Source organism: Delphinus delphis, chromosome 17 (genome assembly GCF_949987515.2).
Source record: "Delphinus delphis chromosome 17, mDelDel1.2, whole genome shotgun sequence".
Taxonomy (NCBI): domain Eukaryota; kingdom Metazoa; phylum Chordata; class Mammalia; order Artiodactyla; family Delphinidae; genus Delphinus; species Delphinus delphis.
This window is the reverse complement of record NC_082699.1, coordinates 38240996-38268712: the sequence shown is the minus strand read 5'-3', so window position 1 is coordinate 38268712 and position 27717 is coordinate 38240996. Positions and strand designations below refer to the sequence as shown.

The 27717-nt window shown below is 37.9% G+C and overlaps 1 pseudogene; it reads left to right on the top strand.

Annotated features, from left to right (window-relative positions):
* Positions 1 to 141: 141 nt before the first annotated feature.
* Positions 142 to 25838, top strand: LOC132440331 (brain acid soluble protein 1-like; annotated as a pseudogene).
* Positions 25839 to 27717: the final 1879 nt, after the last annotated feature.

Sequence of the window (27717 nt, the reverse complement as noted above, 5' to 3'; positions counted from 1 at the left end):
GAAGCCATCGACTGGCTCATATGTTTCAAAATATCCCCTTTCCAGACCTGGGAATCTGAAAGATGCTTTTCTTGCCATTAAAATTGTTTCTTGGGTGCCTGCTGAAGACATGCAACTTTGATTAAGCCAAGCTGTGGGACCATGGCGTTATCTGGCGAGAGTGAATGCAAGTGTCTACACGACACTTGTATGATATGGTTGGAATACTTCCTTCTCCCCTTTGGCATCATTTCTGTGAGGACAGAAGCTCTGTCCTCACCATGGAGCATAGTGTGGGTATGTTTTTATGGGCAAGTCAAGGTCTGGAATATGGATGGACTCCTGTCAGGAGGATGGTGGAAGGCTCTGGTCAAGCACAGGGCAGCATGAGGACACTGTGTGTGTGCATGTGCATGTTGGGAATGCAGAAAGGGGACGGAAAGTGAGAAATGAAAAGGGCCAATTTGTGAGACAGATATTTTTAATTTCTCACCTGGCAGTACCACTTATTTCTTGACTGTACCATCTTAATTTATGAGCTTTTTCTTTAGTGGTTCCTCTAGGAGGAATTATTACTACGAAGGAGACTATGTTTTAGAGCAGTTTTAAATTTTTCAGAAAAACTTGAGTATGTATAGTATAGAGATTCACACCCACCCCCACAGAATCCTCCCATTATTATCTTCTATTTGTGAAGTACATATGTTAGAATTAGTGAACTGATATCAACCCATTATTGACTAAAGTCCATAATTTACATTGTTTCTTGCTTTGTTTTGTATAGTTCCATGGGTTTTGGCAAATGTATAATGTCATGTATCCACCATTACAGTATCATACAGAATACTTGCACTGCCTGAAAAATCCCTGTGCTTCACTTAGTCTTCCCTCCCCCAAGGTTCCTCCTTTAATTGAAAATGGTGACTAACGTAATAGTCAATTAAATGTATGTGCATGTGATATATGAATATGCAAGTATATGTGTGTGTATATATACACAAACACACAAACTTGCTTCTAAGTGATGCAGTTTCCTTCTGGGTGCTTTTAAACTACCTCTAATAAAATCAGAAGCTGCATATATGCATATATGCTCTACCTTGAGGTGAGGTGTTTTCTTTGATGGGACAGTATTATTATCTATCATTAAATCCATGGAAGGTCACACTTATCACCTTAACACCATCATTGTGATCCTTAAGATGTCCTTGTAAATGCTGGATGCCATGGCAACCGGTGTTATCAGGATCCAGTGCTGCTGAACTTCTCTTAATAAATCAGGCATAATTGGCATATATGCATTATAATGAATTAAAAGTTGTTCAAGTGGAGTGATTTTATATTGTGTCATATTAAGTCATTAAATTTACTTGTCCTGATCTTCTTTCAATGTTGGTATTTTTGCTTAGCTTATAAAAACCCTTACCTTTTACTACCAATTGTTTTAAGAGTAGATAGTTAAAATAACATATTGTGAAATAGCTTCATGCATTGTTTATGTATTTATATATATATATATATTGCTTTTGACAGTTAAATTTAAATTCTGATGGGTTTAGGTCAGAGGGGCATGAGTTACAAGACTGTCTTTTTTCTTCTTCAGTGGACTGAGGATGCTTGCAGGGCACATCAAGGCACCTGACTTCTGTCTGGTCAGTCATGGTGCTAGTTAGTCGGGTGGGTAAATAACTCATGGACTGAGTGCATGTGCCAGGAATGATTAACCCACCCACTGTGCTCTCATCTTATCTTCTTGGTTGGCTCCAAATCTGGGGAGACACCAAGAAGAACTAGCTGTTCAAAGCCTAAAAGCATGGCAGAATTTAGGAAGTGTGAATGGCACAGTGTCTTGCTACTGAAAGAGTCATCAGAGGGTGAGCACATCCATCTTCTGGGAGCTTGTGAGAAATGCGGAATCTCAGGCCCCTCCCCAGATTGACTAAATCAGGACCTGCTTGTAATTATGAGCCCCAGACCATTTGTGTGCACAGTAAAGTCTGAAAAGCACTGACTTAGGGGTTAGGGTTAATGCATCCCAGAATAGGAAGGCTATGGACTTGAATTGCAGCTCCACTACTCTTTAGTGGTAGAAATCAGGCAAAGTTCTCAGTTTTTGTTTCTTAATCCTTTAACACTGTACTTGACTGTTAGGAGCAAAATGACCTCATGAATGTAACGTGTCGAGCAGAGTGCCTCGTGCATAGTGGCGCTTGTTTCAGCTGTGATTACAGCTGGTGGGAGGGTCCATGTGACTGGGGAATCCCAACATACGTGAGAGAGAATGAGCCCCAGCTGGAAAGTGTGCAAATTAGTAAAAAATGATGAACAACCTTAGAATTTAGGAGACGACGAGAGAGAGGAGGAACTCTAACCAAGCTCCCTAGTGACTTACAGGGCCAGAGTCCACCTTCCTAGTACATTTTGGCTTCTCTAGTATGTGCGAAACATCTTGGGTATTCAGGAATTCAGTATCGTTGAAGGTTCTTGGGTTCTCAGAAAGTAGAAAGAGGGTGAACAGGTAGATGAGAAAGGACACATTCCCTTAGAATCAGAGGAGGCCATGTCTGGAAGGACCTGAAATGTTATCTGGCCCATACATCCATTTCATATTTCAGTTCTCACTGAGGTGTTGCCCAGTCTATGACTGAATACCGTCTGTGACTGAAAACCCACCACTTCTACTGAATTCACTGAGATGCGGCTGCTGTCTGTGGGCAGAGAAGTGTTTTAGAAGTTGGCTGACTCAGATATGTAATACCCAGCACACAGACAAAACAACCAGAGAATTTCAAACAAGTTATCAATTTCACAATCACATTTATTGAAGCATCTACTTGTTCCAGGCATCAGGTTAGGTGCTGGGGACAAAAATCTGAATATGACATAGAGATCATACTTCTGTTGAGTTCTTGGTCTGGATGAGGGGTAGACATATAAATAATAATCATAATGTAATAAAGGCAATAATAGAAGAATGAATAAGTGGGCAGGGAAATAGAGAAAAGGGTCATTCATTTTGTTGAGGCATGTTGGGTTTTTTTTTTTTTTTTTTTTTTTTTTGCAGTACGCGGGCCTCTCACTGTTGTGGCCTCTCCCGTTGCAGAGCACAGGCTCCAGATGCGCAGGCTCAGCGGCCATGGCTCATGGGCCCAGCCGCTCCGCGGCATGTGGGATCCTCCCAGACTGGGGCACGAACCCGTGTCCCCTGCATCGGCAGGCGGACTCTCAACCACTGCGCCACCAGGGAAGCCCGGGGATTTTTTGATCAGATGATTTTTGAATTGGGTCTTAATTATAGGCTGCTAGTATTTGCTGAATGAATAGATGGACATGTGAATTGTGTGCATGTGTGTGTGTGTGCATGTGTGTGTGTCTGAAAATGTGCATGTGTTCTTGAAGGGAACATAGCAGATGTCTAGTATCTTGTAGTCCTGAGATGGGCTGCTACTCCATCCCTCCTTCTCATCTATGAATGTCAAAACAAGGACAGTTCTTACTGTTTTCTAATAAGTAATACTGCTTTGCAAATCCCACTTTAACACACTCAATGTGTGAAAATAGAGATTTGTAAAACATAAATAAGAGTGTGGTTAGACACAGAAAATCATTCTTCACTTTATAGTTCAGAATGTTTATAATTTCTCTTTGTACATTTCAAATGTAATTTGACTTTTACTCTCCAATATTTTTTACTTAAAAATTTTTTTTCTTTTTTACTCTCCAATATTTTGAATCCCTGTACATTATCTTGTGATATGCTAACTACTTTCAATGCAAATATTGTAATTCATTTGACACATTTCACCGTGTTCACCTAAGAAAAACTTCTAAATATCTGAATACTTAGAAGGTTGTCTTTGGCTTTTTGGACATCAGCTTAATACAAAACAGCGCTTTGTTACAAAAGGTGTAAACGACTTAGAAACAGATGAATTATATTTCTGTGAATAAATACAATTAAATGTTTAAAAGCTTGGATAAAAATAAGTGTTCAAAACCAATGGCTGAACAGATAGGCTGGAGGTGTGAGTAACCTCAAAAAGGTTAGTGTTCCCTTCCAAGTCCATCTCAAAGTGTATTTTTGTTTACTCATATCTGTTTATCCACACATGTTTAATGTTGGTTAGTGTTTGTAATGGATTTGGAACTGTGAAACAGAGTTAGACTACTTGGCACACACATGAAAGGAACCGCACCTTAAACCACTTCATCATACCATAGACTTACCAGGTATGGCAGTCAGTAATCCCTTATCATTTCTAGCTCTTGGCTCTCTTGTCAATGTACACTTGTTGCATCCAGAAATTGATTCTGGATTCTATTGCATCTCTGGAGTGGGCATTATTGAACCAGGTCCAGAGTTTGCTCAATTAGATGGGACCAGTAAACTGAATTCCCAAGCAGATCTGATGTTTGATATCCAGAAGAGGGCAGTAGGACACAGAGATTAAATTCTAGTCAACCAGCCACTACAACAAACAATGGCTGCCAGCACCTTCTCAGTGTTAGACCAAACGCTTACCTTCCCTTTGATGCACATGGGCAACATGGTGTCACCAAGAGAAGACACTAACACTTTCTGCAACCCTACTATGTGTCAAGCACTAACTAGGTATTTTTCACGTGTGTTAAATCAAAACAATCCTGAGATGTAGGTGATATACTATTTCTCTTTATACTATTAATGAGAAAATCAATGCTCAGAGAACTCAAGCAACTTACCTGAGGTCACATAGCAGGTGGTAGAACCAAAATTAAAATCCAGATCTGACTCCATAGGCTCTGCTCTACCATATCAGAATTTGACTACTGACCCCACCACTCATAAACTTTCTGACCTTGGGCAAGTAATTTAACCATTCGGAACTCCAGTTTCTAAATCTTCAAGGTAAGACTAACAATATCCTCTTATTTTTAAGAATTAGTGTCTGGATCAATTTTTCCATGATAGTTTCTGTCCAACCGGGAAGGTTTTGTTCATTGATAACATTTTAAATTAGAATTATAGAAAATTAAATCTAGAAGGGACACAGGAGAGTTATCTAACACTTTCATCTTAGAGATGATAAAAATAAGACTGGAGTGTTTATATGACTTGCATATGATCAGAAAACTTGAGAGTGACAGACATTGGAACTCAGGACTGGCAACTCTTAGCCAGCTTTCTTCTCTCATCGCTCTGCATCGTTTGTTAGGGATGCAGACACATGGAGATGTTGATGACAGTAACGTTGTTGATGGGGGGGTGAAGATAACAATAAATGTGCCTGAGGAAATTATAGAAGAGTTATTTCATTTTAGAAGGAAATTATTATATTAGTAAATCCTGCTTCCCTTGCTCTGTTCATGAGGGAGGCCAGTATATGTCTAAGACTATAAGATTTGTCCAAGACTGTTGATTGACAGGAGGATGGGAAAAGCCAGGGTGTGTATATTTACGATACTCTCCAAATAAGAAATGCTAAAATGCAGACTCCAATCAATGCTAATCTTAGATTTACACGATTCTCTATCAGTCAATGTCACTGGCTTTCCCAAGGATCTGTGATGGAGAAGTTGGCTATGTGGAAACAATGTGGGAGATTGATCTAATGTAGCAGTGACTCCTTTGAGAGATTTTTAGGTAACCCACCATATTTTATTCCATTTCTTATAGCCTCTTCCGTTTTGAATTTGGTATAATCTTTCTAGTTCTCCAAGTCTTACACTCATAAAAAATTGGATAAGAGGAAGACAAAGGGAAAAAAGAAAGAATGGGAAGGAGGAAGAAATGGTTTACTTTTCATCATCAAGAGGCTGAGAGACCAAAGCATCTTGCATAAGTGTTTGAAGAATTCCCCAGGTTCCACTGGCTTCTGGATTTACTGACTAGAACTAGGAAAGATGATAGTCAATTAAATGAATGCAGAGAGCTTTCTATGTAAAGTACCGGCAATCAGAATGACTGGTTTCCTTAATTCACCCAAAGATGGCTTTTTGTGTTAAAATTGTTTGAAAATAGAGATTTATAATAGTTTAAGTGATCTATCCCATTGCTCAACCTGGGGATGGTTTCCCAGATCTTATACATTTTTAAAATTTCATCAGATCCTTAGAACTCTCCCTTCCCCTTGCAGTGCTGGGAAAAGAACTTCTCAGGAGTCTGGAGAAAGGCAACTCGGGTGGTGAAACATGAACATATGTTCCTGGAGCTATAATATGGCTGTCCTGGAGGTCAAGGGACAGGACAGGTGGAGACCAGTGATGTTATTGCTTCCAAATTCACACTTGAGCATCTGCATTGCTCATTGACTATTAGTCATACAATGCCTGTTCCAGTTTTCTGTTATCACTTGCCAAATCTCGTACAGGTGTACCTCAAAGATGTTGTGAGTTTGGTTCCAGTCAACTGCAATAAATTGAATACTGCAATAAAGTGAGTCACAAAATTTTTTTGTCTTCCCAGTGCATAAAAAAGTTATGTTTACACTATACTGTGTCTATTAATTGTGCAATAGTATTATGTCTAAAAAATGTACATACCTTAATTAAATAATACTTTATTGGTAAAAATTGCTAACCATCATCTGAGCCTTCAGCAAGTCATAATCTTTTTGCTGGTAGAGAGTCTTGCCTCGATGTTGGTGGCTGCTGACTAATCAGGGAGGTGGTTGTTGAAGGCTGGGGTGGCTGTGGGGATTTCTTAAAACAACAGTGAAGTTTGCTGCACCGATTGACTTTTCATGAATGATTTCTCTGTAGCTTGCAATGCTATTTGGTAGCATTTTATCCACAGATCTTCTTTCAAATTTTGAGTCAATTCTTTCAAACACTGCTGCTGCTTTATCAACTGCGTTTATGAAATATTCTAAATTCTTTGTTGCTATTTCAATAATATTCACGGCATCTTCACCAGGGGTACATTCCATCTCAAGAAGTCACTTTCTTTGCTCATCTATAAGAAGCAACTCTTCATTCATTAAAGTTTTATTATGAGATTGCAGCAATTCAGTACCATTTTCAGGCTCCACTTCTAATTCTAATTCTCTTGCTATTTCTACCTTATCTGTAGTTACTTCCTCCATTTAAGTCTTGAACACCTCAAGGTCATCCATGAAGTTTGGAATCAACTTCTTCCAAACTCTTGTTAAAGTTGATATTTTGATCTCTTCTCATGAATCACAAATGTTCCTAATGGCATGTAGAATGGTAAATCCTTTCTAGAAGGTTTTCAATTTACTTTGCCCAGATTCACCAAAGGAATCACAATCCATGGCAGCTATAGCGTTATGACATGTTATTTCTTAAATAATATTACTTGAAAGTCAATATGATTCCTTGATCCATGGGCTGCAGAATGGACGTTGTGTTAGCAGGCATGAAAACAACATTAATCTCACTTTACTTCTCCATCAGAGGTCTTGGATGACCAGGTGCATGAGCAGTAATATTCTGAAAGAAATATATATTTTTTTCTGAGCAGTAGGTCTCAACAGTGGGCTTAAAATATTCAGTAAACCATATCATAAACAGATGTGCTGTCATCCAGGCTTTGTTTTTCCATTTATAGAGCACAGGTGGAGTAGATATAGCATGATTCTTAGGAGCCCTAGGATTTTTCCAATGGTAAATGAGCTTTGGCTTCAACTTCAAGTCACCAGCTGTGTTTGTCCCTAACAAGAGATTCAGCCCATCCTTGAAATTTTGAAACCAGGAATTGACTTCTCCTCTCTATCTATGAGATTCATAGATGGAGTCTCCTTCCAATGTCAGATGGTTTCGTCTACATTGAAAAATCTGTTGGTTTCGTGTAGCCACCTTCATTAATTACCTTAGTTAGATCTTCTGGACAACTTGCTGCAGCTTCTACATCAGCATTTGCTGCTTCACTTTGCACATTTATATTTTGGGAATGGCTTCTTTCCTTAAACCTCATGAACCAAGCTCTGCTAGCTTCAGACTTTTCTTCTGCAGCTTCCTCCCCTCTCTCAGCCTTCATAGAATTGGAGAGAGTTAGGGCCTTGCTCTGGATTAAACTTTTGTTTAAAGGAATGTTGTAGCTATTGAATCTTCTATCCAGATCACTAAAACTTTCTCCTTGTCAGCAATAGGACTGTTTTGCTTTCTTATCATTTGTGTGTTCACTGGAGTAGCACTTTTAACTTCCTTCAAGAATGTTTCCTTTGTACTCACAACTTAGCTAACTGTTTGGTGCAAGAGGCCTAGCTTTCAGTGTATCTTGGCTTTTGACATGCCTTCCTCACTGAGCTTAGTCATTTCTAGCTTTTGATTTAAAGTGAGAGACATGTGACTCTTCTTTTCACTTGTACACTTAGAGGCCACTGTAAGGCTATTAATTGGTCTAATTTCAGTATTGTTGTATCTCAGGGAATAGGGAGGACCAGGAAAAGGGAGAGAGATGGGGGAATAGCCTGTTGGTGGATCAGTCAGAACTTACTTATTTCTTAATTAAGTTCACCATCTTATATGGGCATGGTTTGTGGTGCCCTAGAACAATTGCAACAGTAACATCAAAGTTCACTGATCACAGATCATCATAACACATATAGTAATAATGAAAAAGGTTGAAAAGGTTGAAATATTGTGAGAATTACCAAAATATGACACAGAGAGGAGAAGTGAGCAAAAGCTTTTGGCAAAACGGTGCCAATAGACTTGCTCAACACAGAGTTTCCACAAACATTTAATTTGAAAAAAAAGAGCAATATCTGTAAAGAACAATAAAATGAGGTCTGCCTGTATTTTATTTGTGTTTTATAAATTCAATATCATGTCTCCATATAGATATGCCCAACCTCAACTCATACCTAGCACCTAGAATAGTGCCCTAAACACAGGTTATGATAATGCTTATTAATAGTTTTGAATGACCCTCTGAACAGGATAAAACTTCTGACTTCTATCCAATCTGTATGGACTGATTTGGAAGATGGATTTGGGGATGTGAAATATAAAGAAATAGGAAAAATAACACCAGTGGACTGGTAAGGTAATCTGGTACTTTTGAATGCAGAGTTTAGTATATTAACAAATGACAATATTGCCTGTGAATTGCTGAAATAACTCCTCATATGTTGCCTGCTGAATGGCAGCAAATTGTAGTATAGCACTGCTAATGGTGTGGGGTGTGAGAGATGATAGGTCCTGGAGGATGGAGCCTGCCCAAGCTTCATTGTGTAGAGGGCCGTTTGCCTCAGGAAAGTATTATTTTAGCATGGTAGATATTTTATGGAAGTTATAATAATTTTATCTTCCATAGCATTCCTGTAAGAAAGTTGATAAAATACATACACACACTCATAAATGTGTGTGTATAATTTTTCGCTAGACAGCCTTTACCTATAGATGTGTTGAAATTTTAGATATTAGAATGACCATAGAAAATAGGAGATAATAAAATATGAGAGTGAAATGATCACAATAAATATTGAATATTTGTATTGTCTCTGATAATAAATAAGGTACTGTTTCTCCTTGAAATGTGGTCAGTCATATAAAAGGTTAACAAGGTCAGTGGTGTTTAATACAGATTAGTGGTGTGTTGAGTTATGAGAACAACAAAGGTCTGACTTTGCCATTTGTCCAGTAGGTCCAATGATGGATATTCAGAATATCTTATATCTCATCATTCTGTAACACCGCTATCACTTTTATCATAAAAGAATTATGTTACTCCATACATGAAAAATGTATTCTTGAACCACTGTGAATTAGTTTTTAATGTACTGTGACCTTGGATTGCCCTGGGATATTAATGCTAAATGATTACTTCTGAATGCTTTTTGAATAGCTGCATAGTACAATTAAATACGCAATACATCATGGATGACATCGTTAAATGCCTCTTCTGATCAAGGAACCCAAAGAGGTCTTTGGAATGATGGTAATTCTGCACTGCTGAGGATGGGAGAGAAAAGAATCTCTTGTTAGTACTGAAATAAGTACAGGCAGAAGTAGATGATAACCTTTTCTTGGGGTTAGTCAATGGGAAATACATTTTTGATTAAGAACCATAAAGGAAGATGATTTTTGATCACTGCCAAAGTACTGTCCCATTATATCTGCCAAATGCTCAAGGTGAATAATTGTCATTAGTCTTTCTGAGTGACAAGTTGACAAACAGTATGTATGGATATTTGTATGGGCATGCGTGTATGCATGTGTTTGTAAAGGTATCGATAAAAGAGTAAAGAACTTTGTTTATATTCTAGCCCTTTTTCGAGAATGGGCTTATATCGAATTACAATTTGTCTCAATGTAGAACCTCATAAATCTTACGCTTAATCAAATTTCTTTTCATCCAATTATTGGGCCTGGGGCAAAACAATGACAGATGAAAGTGTGGTGTAGAAGAGCCAAGATGTAGTAAAGGATCTTTGACCTATTGGTCAGTGGTTTAAATCCAAGCTTGTTGGGCGGTGGCTGAAAGTGATTTGTTGTCCAGCTGGCTGCGAGCTGGTGGCCAGAACCTAGTTGTTAGCTGACTCTACAGTCTACAGAAAAGCCCTGAATTCAGTCCGCCCCACCCAGCCCCCAACAGAACTGGACTTACCTGTCTAGCAGATGATCTTTATCTTGAGGAGATATAAAGTTAATCTGTGAAAAGGCTGCTTCAAAATGGCCCACCGCTAATGCTGTTTGGTGAGTGATTTGTGGATTTCAATCTCTGAGCTAGCAATAAGGGGAACTTACAACTAATGAGGAACTCAATTTTTCTTGAACTGGAGCTATTTTAAAAAGAAAGCATTAAAAAGGATTTTGGTTCTGTTTCATGAAAATGAGCTGCAATTGTGCAAGTCAGTCCAACTTCAGAACTCAGCCCTAAGTGCACCGAACTTACCAGGTCCAGCCTCGCCATGACCTCATGCAAGACCTACTAGAGGTATTGAATCAATACTGAAATGCTCCAGTGAGTGCCTCCCAGAGATGCCCTGAGCATTACAAACTCAGTGAGCCCAGAGATGGAAGCCACATTTCCCAACCCCTCACTCCCTGCCCCTGCAATTGTGGGCCTTGCTAACTAGGAAAATGTGACCTTGTATTTTAAATGTTAGTATTTTGGGGTAATAGCACCAGCTTAGATGTACCAATCCTTCTTTTCTAAAATGATATTGATGTAAATTAAATGTAAACATATTAGTGCTCCCATCTCAACTGATTGACTTCTTGGGTAAGCCTTTTAGGACATTGCTATGAGTACACGTGCATACCTGCCATTCTAGCATTCAGTGTTCTGCTGCTGTTTATCCATAGGGATTTGCATTTTATAATTATTTATTTGTTTTTATATTTATCATGTGTTTCTCCAGTAGGCTGACACTTCCAGGAGGCAAGGACTTTGTTTTGTGTTTTTTTAGGTACACTTCATCTAGCAAGTGCCTGTTACATAATGGGTATTCAGTAAACAGTTGTGGGATAAATGAATGAATGAATGAATGAGCACACTTGTTAGGAACATATTTACATGCCTGTGTGAATGGAGGAGGGCGTCTAGGAAGAGGAAAAGTGTGGGAGAGTAATTTTATAACTAATCAAGTTGTGGGTATGGAACTTAATTACAAAAGAGACAATATAAATGCAAAAAATTCAGAGCTCTTCAGTGAGGCAGAGTGGAATCAGAAAAGCTTTGGTGCTTCCTTGCTGGCTTTGCAGTTCACTAACTATGAGCTAATTTTCTTCTTAAATGTGTTTGAGAAGCTTTATTTCTTTCATATTTCAGAGTAGGAAACAGGCTCTACGTCAGTTCAGATTCTCACAATTTCCCACCTGGGTTTATGGCAAGAGTTTTCTAACTAGCTTCTCTGATCCAAAATCTTCCAGCCCCATCTCAAACCCCTCCTTCCTGGAGCTGACAAGGAAATCTTTCTAAAATGCAAATCTGATCATGCCATGCTGCAGCTTGAAAGCTTTCAATTGCATCAGATTGCCTTTAGGATAAAATCCAAACTTTTAGTGTGGCTTATAAGGCCTTTCTTGATCTTACCCTTCTCTGTTCCTCCACTCTCATATCTCATACCTTCTGTCCAAACATGGCAGCTCTTCCAAGCCTAGCTGCCCCACTGTTCTGTGCTTTTGCAAATGATAGTTCCTTACTTCCCTTTGTCTGATTAACTCCTTTCCTTCCTTCAACACTGATTCAGGTTTCACTTCTTCCAGGAAGTGTGTCCTGATACCACTCCTCTACTCTCCCAAGGCCAGGTCCCCCTAGACATCTTTCTCTCATGCTCCATTACTCTGTGGTAGCCCAGAGCACCCAGATAAGTCTATTGTGATTGAGTGACTCTTGTCTGAGCTTTCGCCAGCTGTTGAGCACCTTCAGGTACTCTTTTCTTCCATCTCTGATTCTCTGGTGCTCATGGAACCTATGCATAGTAGATGCTTAATGAGTGTGTGTTGAAGGAATTAGGGGCTCATTCACTGCCTGGTGGCACTTTGGTTGGCTGTTGATGACAGACTTTGAAGTGTGTAGGGACTGAAGGTCAAGTGTAAGGGAGAGAATGAGGGAATGATTGTTGGTCTGCTGAGGTTAACTGATTAGTTAGTTGTCAGGTCTTTGTTTTACTCGTGTTAAATCTAAAGCAAAGCCAAGCAAAATAAAACAAAAAGCCACTGGAAGAAAAGGTGAACATTTTTTGGCTGGGCTCATGATAATGTGACCTAGAAATAAATGATCTCTTCCTCCTTTGAAATCCCATATTTCTCTTATAGACCTGACCTTATATTGTGGTTACGTATGCTCTCAGTTTGTTGTAGCAGTCAGCTTACATTAAGTTATACTGTGTAACAAACAACCTCAACATCTTTCTGGCTTACAATGACAAAGGTTGACAATGTGCTTGTGTTACATTTCCATCATGATTTGTCATGGCTCTTCTCCTTGTCAGGACCCAGGCTAATGGAGAACAAGCCCTATTTCTGTCTGGGATATTATTGGGCTCATGGCAGAGGAAAAAGGGAAATCATGGCAAAGTACACATCTGGCTTTTTAAACAATTGAAATATAATTGACATATAACATTACATTAGTTTTAGGCAAACAACATAATGATTTGATATATGTATAATATTATGAAATGATCACTACAATTAGTCTAATTAATAACCATCACCACATATAAAAAATACAAATTTTTTTCTTGTGATGAGAACTTTTAAGATTTTCTCTATTAGCAACTTTCAAATATACAATACAGTCTTATTATCTACAGTCATCATGTTATACATTACGTCACCAGGGCTTATTTATTTTTTAACTGGAATTTTGTACTTTTTACCACCCTCTCCACCCCCTGCCTCTGAAAACCACCAATTTGTTCACTGTATCAATTTGTTTGTTGTTAGATTCCACATGTAAGTGAGATCACATCTGGCTTGAATTCTTCTGCCTGGAAACACTGCCTCTGCCTGTATTTCCTTAGCTAAAGCAAATCCTAAGTGGAGATGTATTATACTCCCATGGGAGGGAGGGCCACCAAAAATTACGAATAGTAATGCAGTTTATCACACTCTCCCACTGGAGTGTAGAGTCTTGGAGGGCAGGAGTTTTTGTATTCTCCACCTTACAAGCCTCAAACGTTGCCAAAGCACATTACTTGTTTTTTTGAAATAAAGAGCAGAAGTGGTATGCTTCAGAAATAATGAAAATTTATTTGGAATACCACTCTCTTTTATCAGCAGTTATGTTTCACTTTGTGTGATACTAATTACTTAAAAGCCCTTATTTTTTCCATTAAATATTTAATGATTAACATTAATTTGAATATGTTAATCTGTTGCTTGCAACAGTATTCTACATCATTGACAGAGGTATGTCCCATTTCCCCAACTAGTCTTGACCAATTGCTTGACACTAGTTCTCCATTATTTCGTCCATAACAAATTCCATAGCTTGTACTTAAGGCCCTCTGTGATCTGGCACCAAGCCAACAACATTTCTAGCTTTATTCCTGGCTACTTGTGCTGCCCCCCACGTCCAGTTACAATGAGTTACTCCCTTTCCCTTTGTGTGTTCCGTGATTTCCCACCTTAGTGTCTTTGCTCTGATGGTTCACTCTGCCTGGAATGACTTTGTCCCATCAGCATATGTTCAATTCCTTCTCAGTCTTCACAATGAAGATTAAGTACTACTTCTCTCACAAAGTCTTCCCAGATCACCTAGGGAATGTAATCAACACCCACACATCATGCCCTTTATATTTTTCTTTTGGAAATTAATTTGCTTTATCTTGTCAAGGAGGTTAGGACACAGGCTTTGTATAATTAGAACAGAATTTGAGGGTCTACCACTGAACCTCTTCTCAAAACTTGGCTGAATTTCTTATCCCCTGAGTCTTAACTACTTCATTGTAAATAGAGAATAGGAATAATAACATAACATATTGGAAAAGTTATGTGAAGTGATCTATCACCATCCCTGACATATAGGAAGTACTCAATAAATGAAAGTCATTACCTAATATAGTTATGTATTCACTGGATAGGATTTCTCTGCTTCACCTATTTAGTTCCCTTGGTGACATCACACAGAGTAGGTACAATGTAGATATTTGTTGAGTGAATGAATAAATGAATGAATGTGAAATGATGCTAGAAAAATGACCATGAGGCTCACCTTTCAGTGAAATCAATGTTGCTAGACTGAGTGTTCATTCTTTTCCCTGTGGCTGAGTTTGCCTAGATTTTTAATAACTTAGGTCCAGTGGTAGCTGGCCCATATCCAGTGGTAGGGTGGGGAGAGAGATGGAAACTGTTACAAAAACACTTAGAAGGTGTCCCTTGGTGGGGGATCAAAGAAAGTGGAATGAATATTCTCCCATTGTATTTGCAATAGGAAATTACTGTCCAGTGAACCCAGATAAAACCGTTTTATGTGTCATCCCAATAGTTGATTAGAAGTGTCTTATTTTTTCTTCCTCTCGTTATGGCAGACTGAATAAATAGTTATATCAAAAACTGGGTCAAGAATTTACATTGTAAATCCTTGATGTACTGCAAACATTTATTGAATGGTAAGTGGCAAGTCTAGAGCAATCATTTACCAGGTCAACAGAATGCTGTTTGGAAAAATCACAAGCTATATATTTTGGAAATCTTGTGATACGTTAGTGTTTTCAAAGAAATGCAATTTCTCTTTTATAAGGCATAAATAATGTCACAGCTCATTTTAGAGCACTATATTCATTTAACTCTCCCAAAAGGGACTCTTTTAAATCAAGCTAAATATCACTCCTTTCTTAAATTGACAATGTTGTCAGAGTTTTGGATCATTGTCCCCCAGAAAGACAACTACAGGAACTGCTTAAGTGGCAACAGAGGAGGCGTCTAGGTCATGATTAAACTGGAAGCCTCAACTCAAAGCCAGAGTGGAGCTCAGCTGCTGGGTTAGTTCTCAATATGGAGGTAACTTGATCTTTGGACACACTTTTTAGTAAATCAGACTCTTTCCCTGTGTTTTAATTTTCTGTTATCAGTGTAACAAATTACCATAAACTTAGTGTTAAAACAACACTAATTTATTCTCCTATCATTCTAGAGATCAGAAGTCTGAAATGAGTCTTCCAGGGCTAAAATCAAGGTGTCAGCAGGCTTGGTCCTTCTCAAGGCTCCAAGGCTTCCACTTTGAGAGGCTGTTAACATTCCTTGGCTTGTGACATCTCTCTAATCTCTGCTCCTGTGATCACATCGTCTTCTCTTCTACTGTGGTCAAAACTTCCTCAACCTCCCTCTTATAAAGGCATTGTGATTACATTTAGGATCCACCCTGATAATCCAGGATATCTCCCTACTGCAAAACGCTTACATTTAATCACATCTGCCAAGTCCCTCCCTTTGCCATATAAGGTGGCATTCCCAGGTTCTGGGAACTAGGACACCAACATCTTTGAAGTACCATTATTCAGCCTACCATACATTGCCTTTCAAAAGGTTTTCTGTATCCAAACTATAAAGTTGACTTTTTGAAAACAAAGAATAAAGTACTGGCTTTCCCAGAAGGGAAAAATAAGGTGTTTCAAAAGGCTATAGATTGGGGAATATTCTGATTTTGCTTCTAAAGTGTGACTCATGGTTTGGCCTCCACAGCACGGTTTGTTCCTGTCATTGTGTGAGTTTGGATTTGTTTCTACATTCACATTCAAGGGGCACAAATCCATTGATGTGATGTTGAGCTATGAGAACCATCACGGGACTCACTTCATCTGGCACAAAACAGATCTGCTGGCACTTAATAGTCTAATCAGGTATTTATATAGTCCCTCCCCCATACCACCTATGGTCACCGTGTAATCCCAGGAGACTAGGATCACGCTGCAAACCTAGTAAATTACTGTTCAAAGTGGAATTGATTCTTAATCTGCTTGAAATTAGATGTGGAAAAATTCATCTCCACCTACTTCAATTATTGTATCTTTCCTTATAACTCTGGGTAGAAAATAGTTTAAACCTTAATTCTGATGGTTCTTAATTTTATGAGTTTCATTAAAACCCCTGAGAGTCATTTAATATAATGGAGTTCAATGCTGATATTCAAATGCATTTCTTCTGAAATAGATTTTTACCTTTTATTATAGAGATTGAGCTCCCATTTTTAACACATATGTTCTCAGTGCTTATGCTAATTTCATTGCTTATCTTTAAAACTGGCATATCATTGTTATTGTTATTATTGTTATTATTATTATTGTGTATTGACCAAGTTGAATGCCTCATTCTCAAGGGATTGCTGTCAGAGTTATATAATATAAGAACAATGGCTGAATGTTGTTCATTTTAAATGTGAAATTATAAATCAATTACAGTGGTGGCTAAAACCCCTTCATGACATGCCACAATTTACTTCCAATGACATTTAAACCTATCTCACATGCTGAACAATCTGTAATAAATTATGATTTTTTTTTTTTTTTTTGCTTCTGAAATGAAGCTATAATTATGACAGTTGAATTCTTGTTCTGGGAAATAAGGTGGCATTTAATTCCTTGAGAACAAATGACACTCACAAAAGAACAGTTAATTATTCTCAGCTGCAAAGGAAAGGAGGAGGGGAGAGAAAAATTATGAAAAAGAACATGGTAGCACTTTATGTGAAGTATCTATTAAGTAATCCTTAACTAAGGCTGAACTACAATTGAACTTCTGGGCTGCCCCTGAGCCCAGGTAACACTTTTTGTTATTTCAGTTCTCAATAAAATCCAAACAGGAGGAATTAGCAACTTGAAACTTCCTCTGTTCCTTGCACATGATAATATAAATGTTCTCACAATCAGCCTTGGTTCCAAGAATGCAGACCTACATTCTAACGCAGTTAAATCAGACCCAGTGGGTAGCATGGTATTAGTTTTCAATTACAGCCTTCCTAATTCAGGGCTTTAACTGCTGTAGTTATTCAATCTATAGTGCAAATAAAGGGAAAGGAAAGCATTGCACCTCCAGAATTTGTTGTGTTGTTGTTTGTTTCTAGTTTAAACAGCAACTGTGCTTCCATTGGCTTTTCTCTGCTGGCCCTTTCCTGTTCATTCTGGCAAGAAGCCCCAGTGCAACTGAATATGCCAGCAAACAGGAGGCCACTCTTCCTTGCTAGTTCTGACACCATCAGCTGCGATGTTAGCAGCCTGCTATTAGAGACGCCTCTTTCTTTGACTTCCCTTTCTTCCTTGGGAGGAATAGATACTCTAGAGAAGGGCCCTGCTGAGTGGAATTCCCCATTTTGACTGCAATTAGGGATTGTGACTTGATTGATTTGGGGGCTCTCTGAAATGTAGCAGGATCAACACAGTTGCACACAAAACAAGGCATAATCCACTGGGTTAAATTAACGTTAAATCAGAGATGATTGGATTAATTGCTATTACATTTTATCTTCTGTGCACATGTGCTCTTGGCAGGCTTTCAGAGCCTTTTTAAAATTAGCTTAGAACTGGATGGAAATGGTACAGGTGCAAATGATTTGTGCACTGGGTCTTTCAAGTACGCAGTGGGCTCATAAGAAGGTGCATTTTTTTCCAAATCATATTTTGGATGTGATTTACAGAAATCTGCACTGAGAATAAACTTGGCATCACAATACAGAAGGTATAGATGTGTTAAATGGCAAAAGGACCCTGTTGGCTAGAATATGACTTGGAAAATGGATTTCCTTCATACTGTGGCCTTGGCACTATACCTCTGTTCAGTTTTCTTCCCTTACATGCTTTTCTGCCCTCGTGAGAGTCTGTAGGGTTCTGGAGACCGATGTAACAGAGCACTTAGTATGGCATCTGATACCCCGGAATGTATTCTTCAAAACCTACATCCCTTCAACAAATTTTAAGGGTGAAAAGTTGATACGATGGTTGTTAACAGGATGAATCTGTTTAACAGAAAAAGTGTGGAATGATCAGTTCAGGGGCATAAGGCAAAGGTAATCAAAGGCTGGTATCTTCTATGTACCCTTTTGCCCATCAGCCAGTGGCTCAGGGTCAGTGCCAGGCTGATGGTCTAGAAACCTGCTAAGCCACTGGGAGGAAAGTTTACATTTTTGTACTTTAGGAAATGGGGTGCATCAACAGCTCCTTTTTAAGACCATTGTGTGCACAGCACTATAAACAGGTACTGTGGAGGAGACAAAGACTTCATTCTGGGGCTGGTCATATTTTGGATCAATACAAATAAGTAGGTGAGAGCATGATTTCTTCTTTTTCTTGGCTCGTTTCACTCTGCCAGCAATGTCAGGCTCCTGAGAACAAGCAGCGAAGGTCACAGGCATTTTCCCGCCCTGGGAAGTCTCCCTTCTGTAGGCCCTTTGCCTCTCATGCGTTTGCTATTGTCTAGTTTCCCTGACCTGAGCATCTTGGCTATTTCTCTGGCCTTGCCTGGCTCATCCCTGCTGCAAGCCCTGTTCAGACAGGGGACCTTCTCCATGTGACCTGGCTTCTCAGACAGGTCTCTGCTTGACCCCTGTCTTTCAGCCTCCCTTGTTTCCCCTCATGGACACTTGTTCCCAGCCTCTATTCCACGCTGTGTCAGTTTCCCAAAGAAAGTGCATTTTAATCTATGCAAATATCCAAATGCAACAATAATTGGGAACTGAGCTCTCAAAATTATTTCAGTTTATTAAAAAATATATCTCACCTTTTATATATTATTTTGAAAGGTAACATATTTGTGATTACGTTCACATGATGCCCACAGGTACAGTGAAAAGAAAGTTTCCTTCTCATCCATGACCTCTGGTGTTCCAATTCCCCACTTCAGAGACAACCACTGTTATGGGGTTTTATTTTTCACCTGTTCTTCCAGAAACATTATATGCATATAAAACACACATACATGTATCCTCCACCTCAGTTTTACACACAAATATAATGATAGCATACTCTGCACATGGTTCTATGTCTCTTGCTTGTTGTTTGCTTAAATCTATGTGGAAGATTGTCCCATATCAGTACCATTCTTTTTAAAGTGGCCACAGTGTTCCTGGATGTGTTATAATTTATTGAACCTGTCACCTACTGATGGGTATTTAAGCTGTTTTCAGTTTTCTGCTTTCATAATGTTTGAACCTAATTTTTAATATTCTTATGCATGATATCTGAGAATAAAATTCCTATAAATAAAAACTTAAAGATATTATTACAAAACTTCAACTGCATTTTATGTGAAGTTATCACACTTAAGAAAAGGGCACAGAAACATATGTGCCCCTCAGTGAATCATCACCAGTGGAAAGCCTGTGTAACCACAGTTGAGGTCAAGAAAGACAGTTTGCCATCACCTCAGATAGCCCCTTCCTAGTCCATTCCACTTCTTGCCTGTTTCCCTCCTCCACTTCTTTAATCTTAATACTATAATTTAGTTTTTCTTGCTTTTGAACTCTATATAGTTGATTTATATAGCACTATAGATAATGTTTGTGTCCCCCCCAAATTCATATGTTGAAACTTAATCCCCAAAGTGATGGTGTAGGAGGCAGGTCCAATGAGGGGTGATTAGGTCATGAGAGTGGAGCCACTGTGAATGGGATTAGTGCCCTTTTAAAAGAGGCAGACATCTCCTTCACCTCTTCTTCCATTTGAGGACACAGTGAGAAGACAGCCATCTGTGGACCAGGAAGAGGAGACTCAAACTCTGAATGCGCTAGCAACTAGCAACTTAATCTTGGACTTCCTGGCCTCCAGAACTGTGAGAAATAAATGTTTTTTGTTTAAGCCACTCAGTCTAGAGTATTCTGTTATAGTAGCCTAAACAGGCTAAGACACAAAGTGTGCAATTTTTGTGTCTTGCTTCTCTGCTCATTGTATTTGTGAGGTTGTCCATGTTGTTTCATGTAGCTGTAGATAGGTCAATTTTATTGGTGTGTATTATTCTGTTGAATGGATGCACCACAAATTATTTATCCATTCTGTTGGTGAACTTTGGGTTCTTTGCAAATTTGGCTAATTTGAATAGTGCTGCTCTGCATACACTACTACTGGGTATATGATCTGGGAATGGGGTGGTTGGATGATGGGCTCTATTTAAGTTCAACTTTAGCATATAATGAGAAACTGTTTTCCAAATTTATATTCATAACAGCATGTATAAGAATTCCCATTGCTCTACATTCTTGCAAATACTCCATAACATCATTCTTTCTTTTAAACATTCTGATAATTGCATAGTGGCATATCACTGGGGTTTTAACTCATATTTTCTCGATTACTAATGAAGTTGAGTATGTTTCCTTACATAGATATTCTCTTTGTGAAGTGCCTGTTATGGTTTCTTGCCCATTTTTCTTTTGGACAGTAAGAGCTCTCAGAGTATTTTATATATTCTTGCCTGTTGTTGGTTTTATGGATATAAAACAAACATTTTCTTCCAATCTATGGTTTGCCTTTTCACTTTCTTAATGTTATCTTTTGGTGAAAAATGTTCCTAGTTTTAGTGTAGTCCAATTCAAAGACTTTCCCTTTATGGTGATTTTTCTTTCTTTGTGGCATGTGTGTTGCTTAAAAAATATTTCCTTAGTTCAATGTAATGAAGATATTCTCTTATATCCTAAAGTGTTACTGTTTGCCTTTATCTTCTGGGAATTGATATTTTGCTTGGCAGGAGGTACGAGTCAAGTTTCCTTTTTCCCACAAGGATATCCAACTGACTCAGCACCATTTACTTAAAAGGCTATCCTTTTACCTCTGATTGCATTGTTATGTTGTCATAAATCAAGTGACTGTATATTTATGGATCTATTTCTGGACTTTCTTTTTTATTCCATTGGTCTATTTGTCAAACTGTCACCAATATCATATTTCTTAATTATAGTAGCTTTATAATAAATCTTGCTATCTAGTGGAGCAACTTCTCTCATCTTGTCTATCTTGAAGAGAGTTTGCATATTTTTAGCTACTTGCATTTCCATATAATTTTAGAAATGGATCATCAGTTTCCTCAGAAAAAAATGTTGGGGTTTTAAATATGATTTCTTTGACTCTATAGAAAATCCAATGGAGAACCAATATATTTGTAATACTGAGTCTTGTATTACTGGAATCCTATGCTCATGAATGAGATTGGTCCATAATTCTCCTTTCTTATAATGGTTTTATCAGGTTTTGGCATCAAGATCATGCTAGTCTCATAAAAATGAGCTATTTTTATATTCTCTAAGGGGCTTGTATAGATTTGTAGTTATTTCTTCACCAATAAAACTTGGATCTGGAATTTTCTTGGTAGGAAGATTTTTATTTACTGATTTAACAAATTTAATAATTATAGGACTATTTTTACTTTCCTATTTCTTTGAATTTTTTTAGGATTTGTGCATTTCACTATATATATTTAAATAATTTATTTTTTAGAGCATTTTTAGTTTCATAACAAAATGTAGAGGAAGGTATAGATATTTTTGATATACCCCCTGCCTCCACACATGCATAGTCTTTTCCATTATCACTCACCAGAATGGTACATCTATTACCAAGGATGAACCTACATTGACGCATCATAATCATCCAAGTCTATAGTTTACTTTAGGGTTCACTTTTTGTATACTCTGTATGGGTTTGGACAAATGTATAATGATATATATTCATTGTTATAGTATCATAGAGAGTATTTCCACTGCCCTAAAAATATGCTGTACTCTTCCTATTCATTCCTCCCCCAACCCTCACCCCTTGGCAACCACTGATCTTTTTATAGTCTCTATGGTTTTACCTTTTCCAGAATGTCATATAGTTGGAATCATACGGTATGTAGTCTTTTCAGATTTGCCTCTTTCATTTAGTAATATGAATTTAAGTTTTCCTCATTTCTTTTCATGGCTTAACAGCTCATTTATTTTCAGCACTGAATAATATTCCACTGTCTGGATGCACCACAGTTTATCCATTCACCTACCAAAGGACATCTTGGTTGCTTCCAAGTTTTGACAATTATGAATAAAGCTGCTATAAACATCCATGTGTAGGTTTTTTTGTGAGGACATAAGTTTTCCACTCCATTGGTTAAATACCAAGGAGCATGCCTGCTGGATTGTGTGGTACGAGTATGTTTACTTTTGTAAGAAACTGCTAAACTGTCTTCCAAAGTGGCTGTACCATTTTGTGTTCCTACAAGCAACAAATGTGTGTTCCTCTTGCTCCAAATCCTTGCCAGTGTTTGGTGTTGTCAGTGTTTCAGATTTGGGCCATTCAAAAGATTTGTAGTAGTATTTCATTTTTGTCTTAATTTGCATTTCCCTGATGGCATATGATATGGAACATCTTTTCATATATTTATTTGCTATCTAAATATCTTCTTTGGTGAGGTGTTTGTTAAGGTCTTTGGCCCATTTTTTAACCTGGTTGTTTTCTTACTGTTGAGTTTTAAGAGTTCTTTGTACATTTTCATTAACAAAATATTTGGTCAACCATCCTTTGTCAGTTCTATTTTTTGCAAATATTTTCTCCCAATCTTTGGCTTGTCTTCCAATTCTTTTGAATTGCCTTTTGCAGAGAAGAAGTTTTTAATTTTAGTAAAGCGCAGCATGTCAACTATTTCTTTCATGGATCATGCATTTGGTGTTACATCAAAAAAGGCATCACCATAGTCAAGGTCATCTAGGTTTTCTCTTATGCTATTTTCTAGGAGTTTCATAGTTTGCATTTTACATTTTGACCTATGATACATTTAGAGTTAAGTTTTGGAAAGAGAGGTCTGTGTCTAGATTCTTTTTTTCTTTGTTTTTTTGCATGTGAATCTCTGGTTGTTCCAGCACTATTTATTTCTTAAACAGATTATCTTTGCTCCATTGTATTATCTTTTCTCCTTAGTCAAAGATCAGTTGACTATATTTATGGGGGTGTATTTCTAGGCTCTCTATTCTGTTCCATTGATCCATTTGTACATTATTTTTGTCAGTACCTCACTGTCTTCATTACTACAGCTTTATAATGTCTTGAGGTTGGGTAGCATCAGTCTTCCAACTTTATTCTTCAATATCATGTTGGTTGTTCTGGGTATTTTGCCTCTTCCTATAAACTTTAGAATCAGTTTGTCAATAACCATAAAATAACTTGCTGGGATTTTGAATGAGCTTGCCTTGAATCTGTAGATTAAGTTGTGAAGAACTGACATTTTGATACCATTGAGTTCTCCTCTCAATGAACATGAAATATCTCTCCATTTACTTTGGTTCTTTGATTTTGTTCATTAGAGTTTTGTAGTTTTCCTTGTATAAATCTTGAACATATTTTGTTAGATTTATACCTAAGTATTTCATTTTTGGGGGTGCTGATGTAAAGGATATTGTGTTTTTAATTTTAAATTCCACTTGTTCATTGTTGGTTTATAGGAAAGTAATTGACTTTGTATATTAATGTTGTATCCTGCAACCTTGCTGTAATTGCTTATAAGTTGCAGAAGGTTTTTTTTTGATTTTTTGAGATTTTCTACATAGACAATCATGTCATTTGTGAACAAAGACAGTTTTATGTCTTTCTTCCCAATCTATGTACCTTTCATTTAATTTTCTTGTCTTGTTACATTAACAAGGATTGCCAGTACCACTTTGAAAAGGACTGGTGAGCATTTTGTTATAGTTTCAACAATATCTTCTTAAGATCTTTTTCACAATATTGTCTTGTCATTTTTTAAAATATCTTCTGACGTTCTCCATTTCTAACTTAAATTGATTATTTGTGGCTTTTCTCTTTTTTTCTTGATCTGTGTCTTGGAGAGGTTTCTCAAATGCATTGCTTCTTATAATGAAACAACTTTTGTTCTTGTCAATACTGTCTATTTTATGTGTGTTTTCTATTATATCAGTTTCTATTCTTACCTTTCAGTTTCTTTTCTTTTATTTAGGTTTATTTCACTGTTCTATTGCTAACTTCATGAGACAGATGTTTAGCTTTTTGATTTCATCTTTTCTTCTTTTGTAATGAATACCCTGCATTTCCCTCTGAGAATGGGCCTAGCTGCATTCCACAATATTTTGATTATCATAAGTTAGTCAAATAATAAGTATACTTATTAATTCATATATATATGGAGATTTTCTACGTTTTTTTGTTAGTGATTTTAAGTTTAATAGATTTGTGGTTATAGAACATATTTTGATCATTAAAATCCTTTGAAATTTGTTGAGTTTTCTTGATGACTTAGCATATAGTCAATTTTTAACAATGCATAGTGTGTGTGTGAAAAGAATGGGTATTCTGCAGTTGTTGGGTACTGTTTTCTACAAGTCAATTAGTTTAAGTCTATTAATTAGTTTAAGTCGATTAAGTCTATTAATCATGCTGTTCAGATCTTCCAAATGTTTACTGATCTTTTCTCTACTTCTATCATTTACTGAGAAAATTGTGATTGTGTTTTCCACTATGATTATTGGCTTTTCTATTTCTCCTTGTAGTTCTATATTTTATTTCTATATTTTAAGATTGTGATATTAGGTAAACACAAATTAAGAAAGGATTAAAATGGTTGACCCTTTCTTATGTTTCCCTCTTTGTCTCTAGTTATGTGTTTTATCTATTTTGATACTGGTATAGTTTAATTAGCTTTTTTGTATTAAACAATCATTAGGATTGCAAGTGTGGGCGGCAGTAGTGTCTGTGGAGACCACGGCTGCGGCAGCACTCCAACTCACTCCTAGCTGCAGTCTCCACCATAGAGCCGGGGAGAGAGCCTCCGCCAGCGACCCAGGGCAGCACAGGCACCCAGACCCGAACTCCAAGTTGGGAGACAAGCTGAGTAAGAAGAAGGGGTACAATGTGAATGATGAGAGGGCTAAGGACAAAGACAAGAAGGCCAAAGGAGCTGGGACAGAAGAGGGGGAAACCCCGAAGGACAATGAGACCCAGGGTGCTGCAGAGACCCCAGAGGTGAAGGAGGACAAGGAGGAGAAGCTGGAGAAGGATGCCTAGGATGCTGCCAACAAGCCTGAAGACAAGGAAGGTGAGAAAGACAAAGAGGCAGCCAAGGAAGACACTCTGAAGGCAGAGACGGAGCAGACGGAGGGAGCTGAGTGGAAGCCGGGACCCCCAAAGGATGCTGAGCAGGAGCCGGCGGCTGCCTTCGGCCAGCTGCAGGTGGCAACGCCCCTAAAACTTTGGAGACCTAGGCTGCGGAGCCCTTGGCCCCACCAAGGATGACAAGAGCAAGAAGGGAGAGGAACCCGCAAAGCCTCAGGCTCCTGCAGCTCCTGCCGCGCAGGAGATAAAAAGTGACGGGGCCCCATCTTAAGACTCAAAACCCGGCAACACTGAGGCTGCCCCATCCTCCATGGAGATCCTGGCAGCCACGGAAGCACTCAGTTCCATGCCCAAGGCCAAGCCCCTGCAGCCCCCACAGACGAGGTCAAATCTGCCGAGACCCCAGCAGCTAATTCTGATCAAACCTTAGCAGTGAAAGAGTAAGAAGGACAACCAATGGAACGAAGAATACCGCTTAACAACAACCTGTCTCTCTGACTCCTTCTCTGTCTTTTTGTCTCTCTGTCTCTCTCCTATACTAACTTGTTTCAAATTGGAAATAATGGTATGTATTGCCCAAGAACAAGCATGTGGTCCTTTCAAGGGAGGGAGGGTGTTGGGAGAATCCAAATAGTATTTTTGTGGGTAAATACCTCATATACTTTCAGTCAACTCTACCAATCAGTCCTGGATTTTAAAGATCAATGTCTGAAAGTACAGTACATCTTTTGTACCTGAACTGCTGTTACATGCACTCCGCCACTAAGATCTGAATGTCTTGTCTTCTGCAAGGGGATTGGGAGTGATGTGTTTGATTCTGCCCACAGGGCCTGTGCCGAGGCAATCGGATGTTCATGAAGGCAGCATTTTCTGTTTTCTTTTTCATTTACAGCTTTCTTATTTTGAAATTTTTTTAATGTTGTGGATGAATGCCAACTTTCAGACAGCCTGCTTAGCCTGTTCACATGTATCTTGATGCCAATACTCCATTCTTCCTCCCCAGGTCTTTTTGGGAGTAACAAACATTCTTTCATCCTACTTAGCCTCCCTAGATTTCTCATGACCAGTTAATGTATGTCCATGGTTGGGTGCACCTGTAGTTCTGTTTACTGGTTGGTGGAAATGAAAAAAAAAAGTCTGCATTCATCACAGTTCCAGTTTTCTCTTCCATCCTGTCACAAACTCCAACACATCACTCATTAGAAAATGGAAAAAAAAACAAAAACAAAAAAAAATGTGTACAACAGATGCATTGAAATTATATGTAATTGTGTAAATGGTGCAACAGTAATAAAGATAAACAATTAAAATAAAAAAGATTGTAAGTGGTATCTTTTCCATCCTTTAATTTTCAACTGTTTGTTCCTTATTTTGAGATGTATTATTTATAATCAACAAATAGTAAATTTTACAAGTTCAATATGACAACTTTTGTCTTTTAATAGGAGCATATAATTACTGACATTTTGGGTTTAAATCTCCTATTTTATATTCATCTTCAATTAACCTAACTTTCTTTATGCTCTTTTCCTTCTTTCTTGCCTTGTTATTTTGCTAGATTTTTCTTAATATCCTATCTTTGCCCTCCTCCCCCCAATCAACATCAGCTTGGTAGCTATACAATTACTATTCTTTCAGTGGTTATCTTGAATAATACAAGGTGCATCTTTAAATTATCCAAAACTAGTATTGCTTGATTCTTTTAACCATTTTCTTGACATTATAATGATCTTGAAATACTTTAACTCCATTTACTACCCTCTCAACTTTTGTGCTATTTTTTGTCTTGTATCTTAATTCTAAGCGCTGCTTCTTTGACTTTCTGTGTTTCATGTTTACTATTTTCTTCTTACTTTACTTTCAAAAACAGAAAAAATCCTATCTTTACAGAACTTATATTGCTACTGGGGGGACAGTCAAAGTAAAAATAAATAACAAAACATAGAGTATATCAGATGATGATAAATATTTCAGAGAAAAATAAAGCAGGGAAGGATGATATGAAATGTTGGGAAGCATGGTTGAAATTGTAAATGAGGGTGATCAGGGAGGACCTTGAGGTTTGAGCAAAGATCTACAGGAGTTAAGAAATCTAGGAAGATATCTATAGAAGAGCATTTGTAGACATGGTATTTTCTATTTGCAAATGGAAAGGCTCTGAGGTAGAATTGTACCTGACATCTTCCAATATCAGCTAGGAGGCTGGGATGGCTGGAGTTAAATGAGTGTGAGAGTAGAAGCGATGACATCAGAAGGGTTTTTATGAAGAGGTAACAAGGTGGGAGTCAAGTGATTTAACTAGGGCTTTGGTAGAAGGATTTTT